Source organism: Tamandua tetradactyla, chromosome 20, assembly GCF_023851605.1.
Source record: "Tamandua tetradactyla isolate mTamTet1 chromosome 20, mTamTet1.pri, whole genome shotgun sequence".
Lineage (NCBI taxonomy): Eukaryota > Metazoa > Chordata > Mammalia > Pilosa > Myrmecophagidae > Tamandua > Tamandua tetradactyla.
The window spans coordinates 21928938-21945271 of NC_135346.1; the positions used below are offsets into that span (position 1 = coordinate 21928938).

At 53.0% G+C, this 16334-nt stretch overlaps 1 long non-coding RNA gene across 2 annotated transcripts; it reads right to left on the reverse strand.

Annotated features, from left to right (window-relative positions):
- Positions 1–1604: 1604 nt before the first annotated feature.
- LOC143664482 (uncharacterized) lies at positions 1605–15931 on the reverse strand. Of its 2 annotated transcripts, none has more exons than XR_013166437.1 (5): positions 15535–15931; positions 5358–5416; positions 4344–4420; positions 2796–2939; positions 1605–2554 (listed from the first exon to the last, which is right to left on the reverse strand). It is a non-coding gene; the product is annotated as an uncharacterized LOC143664482 (long non-coding RNA). The 2 variants fall into 2 exon arrangements; XR_013166438.1 differs by having other exon boundaries at positions 1605–2671.
- Positions 15932–16334: the final 403 nt, after the last annotated feature.

Sequence of the window (16334 nt, forward strand, 5' to 3'; positions counted from 1 at the left end):
CTCTGCCCTCTCTCCAGCTCACCCTGCTGATGGGACCGTCTGGCCCAACCTCCTCAGACTCTGCCCTGCCGCATCCCTTCCGCCTCCCAATGCCCTCCTTTGGGCTCTCCAGGCTGGGTTCACCCAGCAGCCAGAGCTGGACCCAGATGGGGCAGCCTTCATCAGAACCCCGGTGGAGATGCTAGGAGAGGTCCCGGCTGGGGGGCAGGAGGGGAATGCAGCCGCCCGCAGCTCCAGCACCAGTTAAGGCTGCAGGGGACAAGAAGGGCAGTGGAGAAAGAGCAGTGAAGGGGGTTAGGGTAGGAGCCAGGGTCTGGCAGGGAAAAGGATGGAGAGTAGATGTGTCAAAGACCCATCCTGTCTGGTCTCCAGACCCTGCCGCACCCTTCCCACCCCAATCCCCAGCCTGCTCTCTGGCCTGGCCTTTCCCAGCCCTGGAGGGAGCATGGGAGTTGAGAAGAAGCTCAAGGGAAGGGTAGCCATGCCACGAGCCTGGCTCATCTTACCATTTTGGTGGCTGACTGTGCGGGAACTTTACCCACTGCATCTTGGTTCAGCCTCCCAGCATCCACCAAGCATGGCCACTATCGTTATCCCAGATGAGGAAACCGAGGCTCGGAGCTGCCCAAGGTCACCACGTCTGCCTGCTCTCAGAGCCTGCCTCTTAACCACAACGCTCTACTTGGTCCCCAAAAGGCTCCTGCTGGAGCCGTCATGAACCCAGTCCCCAAAGGCAGCCCCCAGAAAGGTGGGGTCTGCCCGCTGCCTTCTCAAGAAAATAAGGGCGATGCCGTCGAGCCCTTTTGTCGTTTTGATAGTAGCTTTCCCTTCACGCTTAGTAAAGGTGCTGCTGTTACTGTGGCCACCAGTGGCAAGATGAAATTTAAAGGAAGACGGAATCATAGGATGTCAGGCTGACAAAGACCCCGTGCCTTACCTCTCAGCTCACAGGTGAAAAAAAAAAGAGAGGTCCACAGAGGCTTCCCACCCCCACCTAGATAAAAGAAGCACCTACATCTGCGGTTTGAGCTCTCTTTATACGTGCGCCCATGTTCTCACACTATTTCCCAGCCTGAGCCATGTCCTTTGCAACCGGCCTCACTGCTGCTTTGGTAGATTTCCATTTTGAACTTCAGCTCTCTTACCAGCAAGCCCCCGGGAGCCTCCTGCTTCCTCTCATTTCTTGTGTCTTTAAAGAAAACTTTCCTTGCCTCAGCTCCCTCCCATTGGATTTTGTCCTTTGGAGCTGGGTCTCCCTCCCTCTCTTCCTTCCTTCTTCCCTTCCTCTCTCGCCCTCCCCCCACGCAGGCATCTTCCCCTTCCCCCTTCCACAGGGTGAGCCGGACCCCAGGGAGGCCTCCAGCCCCGGGTGCCCCCCTCCCTGACTGCGGGGGTGCAGGTGCGGGGTTCTCGGGCTGTACTGCACAGCCTCTAACTGCCGCTTCTCCCCCTCTCTCAGGGTTGCTGGAAGATTATTAGATAATTTTCAAATTTGTAAAGCGCCTTAAGCTCCTTGGAGGAAAGGTGGTATATGAGTGTAATAACAATAACAATCCTATCTGTCAGAGCCATTGAGAAAATGAATCTTGTTATCCTCAGGAACCAGCGGTAGGAACCTCAGCAAGAAGCACGAAAATAGAGCGCGGAGTGCAGGCTCCTGACCAATCAGGGGAGGGGAAGGTGCCACCCGAGGGCCAGGGTGGCAATCGAGCCCACGCCCTCCACCCACCCCCAGCCCAGTGCTGGCGGAATGGTCCTCGGAAATTCACCGAAATGGCATCCGACACTTCACCAATTAAAATGACTTTAGGACAAGTTGAAATCAACCTGGGGAGCAAAGCATTCTGATTTCCGAAACTCTCCACAGGCAGCGGGGAAGGCAAGTGTCTGAGCAGGTTGTCACTCACTCAGGAGTAATGATGGGAAATCCATCACCGTAACGTGATCGAGTTTGGTGAATTAGTGAGTTGTTTACGCTGCGCTGGAAGCGCAAGTGGGGCTGGCAGGGCGGTTGGGGTTTTTGACACATGTGGCAGCTTCTCTCCTAATGAGGCTCTAGGACTCGCCACCCACCCTGGCTGGACTCACTGCTGCCGACTTCAAGTCAGACTGTATCTCACTCTTCAGGCAGGTGCTAAGGGCAGGTATGAGCTCTCACGCCAGACTGAACTGGGCTTAAGTTCTGGCTCTGTCACCACCAGCCATGTGACCTGGGCATAGTCCCCGCGCTTCTCCAAGCCTTGGTTTCCCCGTGTGTAGTATCTGCACAATGATAGCTCCCAATTCATAATGCTCTTGCAAAAGAAAAATTGAGATGTCATCTTCTTTGTTTGTAGATTTACCTTCTCAGGAGGTATGCTGACAAAGAACTGGAGAGAGAGGGAACTTGGATTTATCTCTTCTCCCTGCAAATATCCACTCCCTTAAGAGTCAAGAAAACACAAGGAAGGTAGAGACATGGTAAAACATAGCCCAGAGTTCAAGTCCTGATGCTGCTTCTTGCTGTGTGATCTCAAACAAGTCGGCTAACCTCTCTGGGCTTCGGTTTCCACATCTATGAAATGGAGAAATGCATACACTTCTTTGCGGGTTTCTTAATAGAATTTCTAAAAATTCTGAGCAGACATTTTCTTGGTATGCAAGGGGATGAGTGGTCTCTGGGAGACAAGGTCTAGAGAGGGAGAATGAGAACATGTTGCTATGTCTGGTGACTGTGGTTGCCTCATGCTCATGCGGGCAGGTTGTAAAAACTGGGAAGGGAAGGTGGGGCTGGGCAGGGCTTGCTGGGAACTTACCAGAGGCAATTACACTGGGCTGCAGCATGAAGGACTCAAGTTAGACTGGAAACAGACTTCCAGACAATAAGACAACAACAAACTCACTCCTTCCTGGAATCTTTTCTGAGCAAAATCTCTCTTGAGAGGAAACTCTTGGCCTGACTGTGTTGGAAGGAAGACAGACAGAAGGACAAGCTTCCGCATGGCCAGACCAGGAGGTCACGGTACAGAAGTCTCAGGGAGAGAAGGCAGCAGCCCACCCCCCAGGCTTTCTTTGAGCTCCATCCCTTGGAAGTCTTGGTAACCCTGAAGGGAAGCCATTGGGCCCACTCTGGGGCAGGGGCCCTGTCCTTGCAGACGTGCCCAGGTCAGCAGCAAGCCACAGCCCTATTATTCAAGGAGCTCTTTTGAGCAAAGCTCCGGGGCTGGAAGAATGGCCGGGATCTTGACTCTTCCTGCGCAGGAAATGGAGCAGCTGTGCCTGAGCTCCGGCTTGACCTGCTGAGGATTCACGAGCCCCTGCAGAAGTCTCCCTGCCTGAGAAGACCCCACAGCGGCTGAGATGGGGACAGCTGGGCCCGGACCAGGTCCCACCCTCCCAGACTGAGCCGAGACCCACCGGCCCCAGCCCCACCGCTCGCGCACTCTGCAGCGATTTTATTGTAATTTCCTCGTTGTCGCAGTTAATAGCATTAGTTTGTTAATTACTGTATATTTTAAAAGTAAGAGGAAAGGGAATTCCCACTGGAGACTTGTTCTTGGCTGAAACAATGTGATGTGAGGGAAGCAAGCGTGTTCACGGGGTCATGAGCTTGTTCCGCTAGAAGCTGCTCCTCTTGGCAGTGCCTGGGGCCGGGGATGGGGCTGCAGCCAGGGGGCCTGGGACCCTGGCAGAGCCTCTTGGAGGGGGGCTTCTCTGCAGCACCACTTCTCAGCCCCCACACCTCTGCCTCAGTTTCCCCCAGCCCTGCACCATTATCAGAGTAGGGGCCTCTGACCCGAGGGGAGGGGACTGCAGGAGTGAACTAAGGCACCGAGGGAGCTGGCTCAGGATGGGGGGCAATGGATTGAGTAGGACAGGAGGTGTTCCCTAGGAGACATAGCTGCGGAATTTGGGAAGAGGGACTCTTACATTGAAATCCAGCAAGAGATGGCAGCCCTGGAGGGAGAGGAGGGTGAGGAGGACACGGTCTTACAAGAGGCTGGAGCAGCAACTTATGGACATGTTACAAAGAGACCAGGCCGAGGGGGGCAAGCAGGACCTGGAATTTAGCCCCCACTCTGCTGGCCAAACCGTGAGCCATAGTGGAAGGAAGGCAGGACGGCTTTTGGTGTCTTCTTCTACCTGGACAGGTTCAGGGCATGCTAGCAGGGCCCTGCAAGTTCAGCCCCCGTTCCCCCCAGCCCCTTCCCACCCAGAGGCATTGGGGAATGGAAGCTGGGACGGGGCTATAGGACCTCAGAGGGGGGGGCGGCTAGAAGATGGAGAAGAGCAGATGGGGAGAGAGGGAGAGGAGAGAGACTTCAGGACAGAGAAGGATGGAAGACTGCGAATGAAGCTCATACCATCTAGAGGAGCTGATTAAAATCCTGGAAGAAAATGTGATGGAAAGACTTTCTATCTTCCTATTGAGGCATTTAACCTAAAAGAAATGAGTTAAATAATTTATACAGAGAACGAGTGAAATTTGCTTTGATCAAATTAAAAAATATGGCTCTGGAAATAGAGTGTCCACCGCGTCCTTTCCAGGCAGCAGAAAGAGCTGCCAAGAAACAAAATGACAAAGACATAAAAATAACTAACCCTAACCCGGCGAATATTAGTACCATATTTTTTGGGAGATTACACGGCATCACTGCGGGCCACGCAGAGAAATCCTCTCTAAGCACCAACAGGAGAGGTTTTGCTCATTGAGGAAGCCCCATAAAAACCAGAAAATGGATAAAATTTTCCTTTACAAAAGTGATCCAACTTCACACGGGGATTGGCCCAGAAGCCACAAGGGATCAAGTTAAATTTCCCATCCGTGCATTTCAAAAGAGAATAAAGCTGCTTCCCTCCCCTCCCCAAGTCTGGTTTCTTTCTCTGCCATTTACTCCCTACACACACACACACACACACACACACACACACACACACACACACACACTCACTCACTCACCCCTCCTGAGAAGCATCATGGTCAGGCTCTGAGCCCCAGTTTGCCCCTCTTTAAAATGGGGCGAACGCACTGACCCCACTGGCCAGGGTCATGGTGAGGCTGGAAGGGGACACCAGCCCGGCAGGTGGGCAGGCCCAGCAAATGTCAGGCACCGCCTCCTCCCTGACCTAAAGAAACGTCCAGTGAGGGCAACTGAGCTGCCAGAGCCTCCATCTGGTCTGCCCCGTGGCCTGGAGATCCTACCCGGGGGGGCATCTTTAATTCTATCCCGGAGAGAGCGTTTAGCTTCAGGGACACTAGTCCCTCTGACTTTTCGGACCCAGTTGGCCAGAAAGACACTTCAGTGCTAAATGGCAGGGAGAGCGTCCTGAGGTCAGCAGCGAGGGTTCCGGAGTCAGGCGGTGCCGAGTTCACCCACCGAGTTAGCTGTGTGGTCTTGGCCAAGTCGACACAATCACTCCAAATCTGTCTCCTCATCTGTAAAATGGGTATAATAATGGAATAAATCTCATAGGATTGAACTAGAAAATGGATGTAAAGAGTCTAACAGGTTGCCTGGCATGTAGTAAAAGTTCAGTAAATGATGACAGATTCTGCCATTACATTATTTTTTTCAATGACCTTGGGAGGGCCATTCAAGGTCAGAGTGAATTTTCTTTCCAAACCTTCAGCTATAGTTTCTGATCCCGAAGGTGAAGCTAACTTCTGCTCTGGCCACACCGCAGGAAGGCATCACAGCTTCGGAACCACCTTACTAGTTTCCTGACATCCCCTGGTGGCATAGACCAGGGGAACCCGGATGGAAAAAGGACTCAATGCACGACACCTGAGACCTCAGGGGAGGACAGGGGTGTTCAGCTGGTGAGACCAGGGGCCTCAGGGCCTGGAATGGCAACCCTCAGATTCCCAAAGACCTGCCACATGCCAGAAGGAGTCTGGAAAGGAACACGGGCTCCACCGAAGCAGCTCTTGAATACTGAGAAGCTCTCTGCAGTGATGAGAGAGGCTGCCTTCAAAGATAGTGAGTTCCCCGTCCCTGGGGGTTATGTAGACAGATCCTGGAGGTGACACAGAGGAGCTCTGAGCATCAGCGGACCATGCACTGGATGCCTCCTGCACAGCTCTTGGAGTATATCCAGAGGGCTGGCTCAGAAGCCCCGGCTTGCCGCCCCCATGCTTGTTTTCTGTGCTCCTCCTTAGGCAGAGACCACTTAGGGATTAGAGGCTGTGTGTATTGTGGGTCTGTTTAGCTGAGTGGTGGGAAGGCAAAAGAAGGAGAGGCAGGGTGGTGTGTGTGTGTGTGCGTGTGTGAAAGAGAGAGTACACGGTGAGAAAGGAGAGAGATGAGACAGAAGCAGCAGAGATAGGGAGATATAAAGACAGTAGAAGGAGTAAGACAGACAGAAAAAAGCCCAGATAAACAGAAAGGAATGGAAAAACAAAAAAATCAGGCAAAAAAACGCTGAAAGAGAGAAACAAAAATGAGAGATGGAGAGGAGATTCAGAGACAGGCAAGTGGGCGGGCAGAGGTAGGGCAGCCCCACACCTGCAGCTGCACTCCTGTCTGTGAAACCAGGCTCTAGGTGGGCCAGTGGTCACATGCGTGTGCACACACAGACCTGGCCGCTGAGCTGGCATGTCAGTGTGAGCATGTCAGCCCTGGGATGCGGATGAGCCGGCTTTTATCTCCTCTGGCTGTGCAGGATTTACAAGCTTTTGAAATGTGGGATTAATAAGAAGAGGCCGGTGTTTTAATCTATAATGGAACAGAAAGTATCATTATTGTTAAATAATGCACAGCCTGTCGTGTATTAAGAATTAATGGTTTATCGAGTTCTCAGGTTGCTGCAGCCACCTCTGCCCTCCCAGGCCTGGGCTCCTAGCGGCTGTGCCCTCCCAGAGGCAAGTGGCCGCAGACAGGTTGGAGGGGCAGCAGGCCGGGGCGGTGGGCCTGCCAGGCTCGGCGCTCTTGTTCCAAGGCTCAGCCTCTCTCTCTGTGGCCTTCCCTCGCTCGGGATGGGGAGAAGGCCGTGGAGTGCGTGTGGGTGCGATGGGGTGGAATTCCCCCTCATTCCTTTAGCCTGGCTCCATCGACTCCCTGTCTGTCCTCACCAGGTGCTGCTTACCCATGCCACCTCTTTTTCCAGGCCTATGAAATTCAATTTCCACTCTCACACTGAATTCTCTGGAAGCGATGACAATACAGACACGGAGAAGGCAGGCTTTTACTGAGAACTCACCCTGTGCCAGGCATTTCACAGCTGTCGTCTCATTTTAATCCACATCACCACCCTAGGAGGTATTGCTTTCTCCATTTCATAGATGGGGAAACTGAGGCTCGGGGAAGTTAAGTCATCTGTTCAAGGCCATAACGCAGGTGGCAGAGCCAAGTTAATCCATTTTATTCCAAAGCCTTTTCAACTCCAGATCCTGGGGTGCCAGTTCGGGGGCTCCCCCATTTGTCTCAAACAGCTAGTTAGGTGACGTCAGGGATCATGCTGTGGGAACTGCTATAGGGTTTGTGTCCACCACGTGGGGCTATGACTGCAACGTGGTGCCAGGCCACAGCAAACCAGCATCTCTACCAGCTGGGAAAACTGAGTCATGGACTAAGTGAATGAGCAATCCAGGGGCCTGACCCCCAGCTCAGCATCACAGCCAGACTCTTGAGTCGCTGTGCACAGAACTCTCTGCCCTCCCTTGCTGCCAATCTGCATAATTCAGGTCTCTGGTCCCAAATACTCCACAAAGAGAAGCTGACCCTGTGTCCACTATATCTGAGGCAGGATTCAGAGCTGTGTGACTTTGGACTAGTTACTCAACCTCTCTGAACCTCTTGTCAAATGGTAGCAGCACCCATTGCAAAGGATTGTTGGGAGACCTGAATGAAACAATCCATGCAAGAGCTTGGCACAGAGCACACAATAAGCACTCAGTGTTCATATGGGGCTGGGGTGAGGCATTGGTGTTGCTGTGTTAATTGATACTAGAGTGAGCTTGTTCCCAGCATCCGCCACCCACCGGTTTCCACCCCATTCATTCATTTCACAAGCATGTATTGAGCACCTACTATGTGACAAGCGCCTCATAACTGAACACCTAACTGAGCCAGGTCCTGTGCTGAGGATAAGTGGTGGGCAGGTTAGAGGCCATGACTATCTACTAGAGACACCCAATCTCACTCTTCCTCACTGCCTCACCATCTCCCCTCCCACCCGACGACTCTTTCTCATCTCAATCTCAGCTTCCATCCTAATTTCTCACCTTCACCTTCCATCTTCAACCTCATCCCTATCTCTGCCTTGCACGCTCCACCAGCCCCTCCCTATCATCCATCCCAGGGACCCCCAGACCCACCCCATCATCCATCTCATCGAACTCATTCCTTCTCTCTCTTCATCTTTTCCTCCATGCCCAACCTCGAACCCACTCACCCTTCACCCCCATCTCACCTCAGTCTCCTGATTCCCACACCAATCTCTCATTTTTCCATTTCTCTCCTTTACCCCATCTCTATTCCCTCCGATCGCCAATGCCGGGACTCCTCTCATTCCAGCTCCAGAGTCCAGTGGCCCTGATGGGGGAGGGGACATTCCCCACAGAGACCACCGTGTGAAGGTGCACTTGAGAGTTGAACCCCCAGATCCCCCTGGGCTGGGGCAGCCCCAGGTCCCGCAGCGAGCTCCCGCTGTTGGCTGGAGTGGGGAGGGCGCTGGCTGGGCAGCAAAGAAGCACCTGGCTCTTTGCTCCTCCATCCCTCCCTCTCTCCTCTGAGTGGGCCACCACGCTGGGACCTCAGCCCACAGCCTGGCTCCTCACGCGGCTGGCTCCTGTTTTATTAACCTGCCTGTCGCTGCTCTCGCCACTGAATAGGGCCTCTGGTGGGGTTGGGAGTGGGGGGGGCCTGGGCTTTGCCAGGATCACCATGGAAACAGCAGCCTCGGCCAATCAGTGGGCAGAAAGCACCGAGTGCAGCAGGCAGCTGGGTCTCGGAAGCCTCGTGCAGCCTGCAGGCTGACTCCCGCCTGCAGCCCCTGCCCAGGCCGAGGATAAAGAGGGGGACCAGACCTGGGAAGGGGCGTGGGGAGGGCAGTGCAAGCGGTGCGAGGCCAGGGGACACTGAGGACTGCACTAGGAGATGGGCAGAGACCGGGAGGGGGATCAGAGACTCTTGAGCTCAGGATTTGGAGGTAGGGCAGCAGAGCCTGACAGGGGAATGAGTTTCTCCCTAACTGCAGTTCTCCATCTAAGCCAGGGTTACTCAGTCTCAGCAGTAACGACATTCTGGACCAGATAATTGTTGTGGAGGTCTGTCCTGTGCATCATAGCATGTTTAGCAGCATCACTGACCCCTCCATCTATTAGAAGCTCCCTACCACCACACCAAGTTGTGACCACCAAAAATGTTTTCAGACATTGCCCAATGTCCCATAGTGGGGAGGTGAGGGGGTACTGAGAACCACTGCCCAAGCCTTCCCCGGGCAGCGGTCACCATTGGTGTCTCTTGCTCTCTCTGGGCTGGCTTCCTTACAGGGAAGGAGGAAGGGACAGCAGGATCAGGAAAGAAGTGGGGATGGGAGAAAAAGGAAGAGGAGGAGTGGGAGGAGAGAGCCTAGAGCAGGATTTCTGGTGGGTGGGAGAGCCTCTGGAAATAAGGATGTAAGAAAGAGAGGGCCTGGGCTGACAATTTATGCTGTGAGGATTAGATAAAAAATAAAGCAAGGGCCCTAAACGCCTTTCTTCCCTGAAATTTCTTCTACCTGGTATACCCTTTTGCGTCTTCTCCAGCCAGAGACATCATATTGTTTCTTGATGCACGGCATCCAAGAAGCCCTCCTGATTCTCTGAGTCAGATTGTTGTTTTTTTTTTCCTTTCCTCCATAATCCCTTGTGACTTTGTTCTTACCTCCATACCAGCACTTATCACGGCTCTCCCTAATAACAATAGTCACTACACAGCCAGACGCTGCACTAAAAGCTTTAGGCGCCTTTTTGCATTTACTCCTCCCCATAACTCCATGAGCTGGCTACTAATATTATCATCACCATTCTGCAGATGTGGAAACTGAGGCTTGAACGAAGCATCTTACCCAAGGTCACCCAGTTAGAAATAGCAAAATGAGGATTCAGACCCAGGTTTTCACAATCCAGTGCCCGGGTTTCTAACTGCCTCCGCGCTCTGCGGAAGCACCCCCCCCCCCCCCCCCCCCCCCCGATTCAGAATCGCTTGCAGTGCCCAGCACAGTGTTGGCCAGAGGTGGGGGCTTAGGAGCTGCTTTGAATTGGTCGGTGGTCTCTGGTTGGGGTTCCCTGGCCTGATCCGTGCATCCGGGCATTGAGCCCAAGAAGTCTGAGCCTGAACTGGCAGCGCCCGCGTGCTGAGTGCCCCATCGGGGGTGTGTTTTCCAAAAGCCCTCGGACTTAGCTGGGACCCGAGTGAGCTGAACTGACCCCACACAAGCTAAGTGCCAGTGAGGCCCCACCCCAGCCTCACCTCGCACGGGGCCACCTTGGATGCTGGGCCCCGGCCCCCCCCTAGTGGCCAGAGGGCCTGGGTGTCACGGTCCGGGCAGGGGGAGTGACGGTGCAGGGGAGGTCTCTCTCCTGGCCCACCGGGCTTGTCTCCGAGAGCCGCATTCCCAGGCTCCGCGGCACACCTGGGGAGGCCTCGGAGACCGTGTCAGTGCCGGACCCGACCCTAATCCAGGCCTAAGGGAGGGAGCAAACCCCCTATTCCCTCAAGCCTTCCCCACCCAGTAAGGGCGCTTTTCCCTCTGGCCCCACTTGAATGTAAGAGGTTAGTGTTGGCAGAGGATTTCCATCGCAGCCTCCCCCACCCCCGCTTTACACTCAGCTAGGGAGGGTTTGAGGCCGAGGGGAGTCTGCCAGGAAGCATCCCACGATGCTGCTTCCCTCTCAGGTTGGGGTTTTGATCTGGAATCCAGGAGCTGAAGTCCCAGGGGGCTCCCATCAGAACTGCTCTCCCACCCCAGATGCACACACACCACCCGCCTCCCCCAGGAACCTGTAACACGCGCACCTCGGCTTTGAAGACAGGGCTCCTGACAGGCTGCTGTTCCCATGGCAACCCCATCGCAGGCTGCCCTACCCAGTGCTTCCTCCTTCCCTGCCTCCTCCACCTTAAACCCACACCACCTTCATTCATAGAGCAAGAAATGTTTAGCGCCAAACAGAGTGGACGCCCCTGCACCCCAGTTCTTTCTCTCTCTCCCCCATCCTCTTTCTCCCTTTTCTTGTTCAGTAGAGATCCAAGGACCAGAGAGAGAGATGGGTGGGAAGCGTGGGGGTGGATGAGGCTGGACCAGGGTGAAGGGAGGAGTGAGGCAGGGATGGGAAGGAGCCATGACTCAGTGCCCCTCCTCTCATCCTGTGGGCAACAGCCTCCCGCACCCCCCAGCCCCCACCCCAGCCCAGGCCTCTGCTGCCTCCTTCCTGGTTTTGCCTGGGCTTACGGACCTGTGTCTCTCCCAGCTCCATCTCTGAAGATTTAAGGGTCAAATAGGCTCCCAGAGGGGCCGCCAGCTCCAAAGCACAACAGGGCCTCCAGGTTCAGGTTCTCTCCCCAGCACCAGCCAAGCTGCGGCTCAGAGGCCAGGCGCAGCGGCTCTGCCTGGGAACTCCACCCCGAGCACTAGGGTGGCGCTGACCCTGACGCCCCCTACATAGAAAGTGCTATCTGCCTTGCCTGGGCAGCTGTAGGGACAGGCCTCCGATATACAGCAGGATTGTGACAAGGGCTACAGGAGAGTGTCGGCCCCGGGCCCTGGGCGAGCAGGCGACCCCACTCGGAAGGAAGGAAGCTCGGCGAGGAGTGGGAGTTGACAGGAGCTGTTGGGAAGTCAGGAGGGGCTGGGGGTGGGCATCAGTCCGAACTCTGCAGGCGGCCAGAGTGAGGGTCAGCTGCTCATGTCCAGAATCAGTCAGCCCGAGTTTGAACTCTAATACCCTAAATTATTCTCTGTGATGCTAGGTAAAATACCTACTATCTCTGAGTCTCAATTTCCTTAGTGAAAAATCAAGAAATGAATTATATATTGAGTCCTAGGCCCCTCCCAGACATTGCTTTAGAGGTCGAATTTAAGCCTCATAATAGCCCATGGAGGTAGATATTACTGTCACATCTCTTCTACAAAAGGGAAACTGAGGCTCAGAGGGGTTAAGAAGACTCAGCTAGTGGGAAAGCAGGGCTTTGTATCCAGGCAATATGGGAGAATATATGCACAGAGTTCAGCAGTTGCTTAGGTCCTCAGTAAGTGGGGAAATTCTTGAAGTTCTAAGACCTAAGCTGGGGCCACATCTCTCATTCTGCCTTCACTCTGTGGATTCACAGCCTCCACCAGTGACCAGGACGGTGCATCTCTCTGGGACAGAGGCTGGGGATCAGGGAGGGAGGGGCTAAGGTTTGGTGAGACTGGGGGTGAGGTAGGGGAGGGGGGACCAGCTTTGGACCAAGCCACACCCAAGCTGACAGAGATCCAAGCTGTGAGAGACCATCTTAGGCCAGCAAGAAGCAAGGTCTCAGCAGGAAGCGACTGGTCCAAGGTTACCTTTGTGGTGGATGGGACAGCTCTGTTCCGCCTCCCATAATATGCAGGCTTTGGATGACAAGTCAAGGTCAAAAGCTTCTGAGGCTTAGAATCCCCAGGGAAAGGTGGGGAGGGGTGGAGGGAAAGAGATCCTTTCCTCAGGGTGGCCTCACGCAACCAGACTTGCGGCTTTCCCTCTTCCCAGTGTTCTACTCTCAGCCTCTCCAGCTTCCTGCCTCTCCTGAAAAGGTCTCCCATCCCTGAGCAGCCGCGAGACTCCAAGACTCCAAGACTCTCACCCCCCCCAGCCCCCACCTTGAGTGCTTGTGCTGAACAAACAGCATTGTTCCCCACACAATGGACACAAAGAACTTGGGAATTCACAGAATGGTCCTGAATTTCAGCTTCCTTCCCCTGCAAGTCCTAGAAAGATCCATTGTCTGTAAACTCAGCTTAAAATATGCACAGTTTGCTCCAGCTGGGGAGCCACTTAAGTAGTACACAAGAGCCTCCCCTCCTCCTCTCCCCCCCTCCCCTCCTTCCCCAGCCCTTGCAGGGAAAGGCTAGGAGGAGGGGGAGGAGTGGCCACCGAGAGTCCAGATTGGATCCTGCCCTGCAGTTGCCCTTGGGAGCCTGGGGCCCCATTATACATCTGAGAAGACTGACCTGAGGTGGGCCTGGGGTCCTGATCCTCTTGGGGACCCCCTAATCACAATACCTCAGCCCTGGAACCAAGATTTCCAGGGGCCCCGCGGTCTCTTCTGACAGACCTCCAAGGACGGGCAGCTCAGACTTCATGAGGCACGTGCTCCATCCCTCAAAGTTCTCATTATTAGAAGATCTTACCCAGAAGGAGGCTCCCTGCCTCCCTGTGACCAGCCCGGTCTCCTGCCTCCAGGTCCGCTGGTCCTTCCTCTGGCACAGGTCAGGCCCCCTGGAAGACTATCATCCCCTGAAGCCTTTCTCCTGGGCTGGACATCCCAAACTCTTCTCCCAGGCCCCACTAGCCAGTGGTTTGAGTCCCTTCCCCACCTTATCCCTTCCATGCTACCCAATGTGGGATTGGGGGTGCTGAGCCATTGGGCCCAGAGCTAACTCCAGCACCCACAGCGATATTCAACAAGTATTTATTTGTTGGTACCAGGAACTGTGCTGAGAGGGAGGGATACAGACAAAATCCCAGCTTTCCGGAGGCTTGTGTTCTGGTGGGGAAGTCAGATGTTAATCAAATAAACAAAGGAATTAATGCATAATTACTAAATGAGATAAGGGATCTGCCTAAAGGAACTTGATAATTTGAAAGCATCTAACAAAGGAAAATGATCTGGTGTGAAGGGGAGGGGGTGGCCCACCCTAGGCTTCCCTGAGAGCTAAAGGGAGTTGGATTTAACTAGAGAAGATGGAGGAAGAATACTTTAGGCTAAGAGGACAGACTGTGCAAAGGTCCTGTGACAGGAGGGTGCTCGTTTTATTCAGGGAAAGACACAAATGCATAAGGGCAATAATGGCATGTTGACATTTGCCCCAAAAAGGCACAGATCCCTAGAGTTCCTGGTCCCAGTGCAGTTCCTCTGAGCCCTTGCACTTTTTTCTGAGGCTGGTTTATTCTCATCCGTTTCAGGTCTTTGACCAAACCAGCCGGCCTGAAAGAGCTCTTTCTACATCTGCTATCACCCCCTACTCCAATATTCCTGTAGGAAGGATTTTTGTGGTGGTGGTGTTTTTTTATATCACTTTCACAATCTGAAATTAAATTATTCATTTATTTGTGTGTTTACCGTTGCGCTCTCCTCCACTAGAGAAGAAGTTCTGTTTGGGCAGGAATATTGTCTGTCTTCCTTGGTCATTACTGCCTCATAGGATTTGGCTTATTACTAGCACATAGTAAGTCCTCAATAAACGAACACATGAATGAATTGCTGAATGTATGCCAAGATAAAAGGACCAGCATTTCCACAAAAACATATATATTAATGGGTAAGTGCATGTATGAGACCTCCCTGCCTACATACACCAACTTTTGAGGGGCCTCCTAGACCGTCCAGAGCCATGGACTGTCAGTTCCTTGTGCCAGTCCAGCTAACAGTTCCGATTTCCTCCGGCTGGATGAGGACCTGGACAAGCAGATATGTCTGAGGTCAGCTGTTGGTTAATCAAAGTTGAGGGTGGACTTTTTAGTGCCCTATGGGAGGGGCAACCTAAAGAGATCGATTCATGTGACCTGGAAGCAGCAAAGCCCCTCAGAGGCTCCATCTGCTTCCCACCTCCCCCCACTCCCAGGACCCCCACCCACTCACCTCCCATGGTCTACGGGGAGAATCTGAAGCAGGCATTATCTGGGAGTCACAGCAGAGAGATTAGAATTTAGTGGTATTTTACCACTAAATTTAGGAATTTGGTTGGGCAACTTTTAAACAAATATTTATTGATTTACTGAATACCTACTAAGTGTGAGGCATGACCAGGGACTGCCAGACTCATACATAACTGATTCAGGGCAGATGGTGAAAAATGCTTTAGGTGAAAACCTTAGAGATAGAAGCCTGATTCCAGAGTATAGGTTGGGTGTGGGGGTGGGGGATTAATTCCCTGTTCAGGAGATCTGGGTCAGCTTATTGGAATAGTGTTAAAAATAACAACCACAATGAGCATTTACTATATGTTAGGCACTTTTTCAATGGGTTTTCTCACTCAATCTTCCCCATGTCTCTGTGTGTGATTGCTATTATCATCCCATTTACAGATGGGAAGACTAAGCCTGACTCAGGACGGCTGAGCCACTTGCCTAAATTTTCAACATGTATTAAGAGGCAGAGTGGGTTTTCAAACAGGAGTTAAGAAGAGACTCCAGAGCCTCTGCTCTTAACCGCAATGGCGTTTATAGTGGCAGAAAGTAAACGTAGGACTTGGATGGGCAGACGGGAAAAGTCTGGTCCAAGAAGCAGCCACAGCTTCAGCAAAAGCCGGTATGCAGTGCTGCCAGCTCTGACTGGTAGATTTGCAAAAAACACAACCCTCCCCAAACCCCCACCTGTCAACTTTTCCTACCTCTGGCCTTTAGGCTATTAGCCCCAGGAGAGATTCTCTGTCCTAGGCATGTCCCGTTTCAGTCTCCAAACCGAACTTTAAATCCTGTGGGGGTGGGGTAAGGGGGGAGCGGGCCGTCTTGCCCCTACCCTGGCTGGGGATGGGGGCCACTTGGGGACACTCTCCAGACCAAGCTGGTCCTCTGCCCACCTGCATCCCTGCCTCCTGACTCATTACATTCTGACCAATAGATTCATAGCATGCAAATTTAGTGAATAGGCAAAGAAATGATTGGCTCGTTTTCTCCTGATGTAATAATGCCACTATTCAAGTAACTCCTATGTCCCCCACCCCCACCCCATCCCGGGTATTTGATCATGGTTCTGGCAAGAATCCCCAATTCCTCCATTTCCCCCTACTTCCCCATTCTGAGTTAGCGAATCACTTAAAAAGGCCCCACTCCTCTCCCGAGGGATGGGATGTGTGGAGGACCGGGAAGCCAGAACCCTTAGGTCTGAAGCACTTCACTCCTCCCGGAGGCCCTGTAAACCTTGGGTGGCTGAGAGCATCACATCAGGATAAGGCAGCCCATTTACTAGGAGATTTTGGGAGAGCTCATGTCCAACGGCTTCCTGAAACCAAGCCCCAGCATATCTATCGGCTGTTCCTTCCAGCCCCTAATTTAGTAATTCTATTGAAAAAAAAGAGATTGTGGGTTTTTTTATTTGGTGTGATTTATTCCTTATCATATAAATAATAATAATTTACACAAAGCTCTTCCCCAAACAGAAGAGAATCTGTACATAAAAATAAACAAAAAT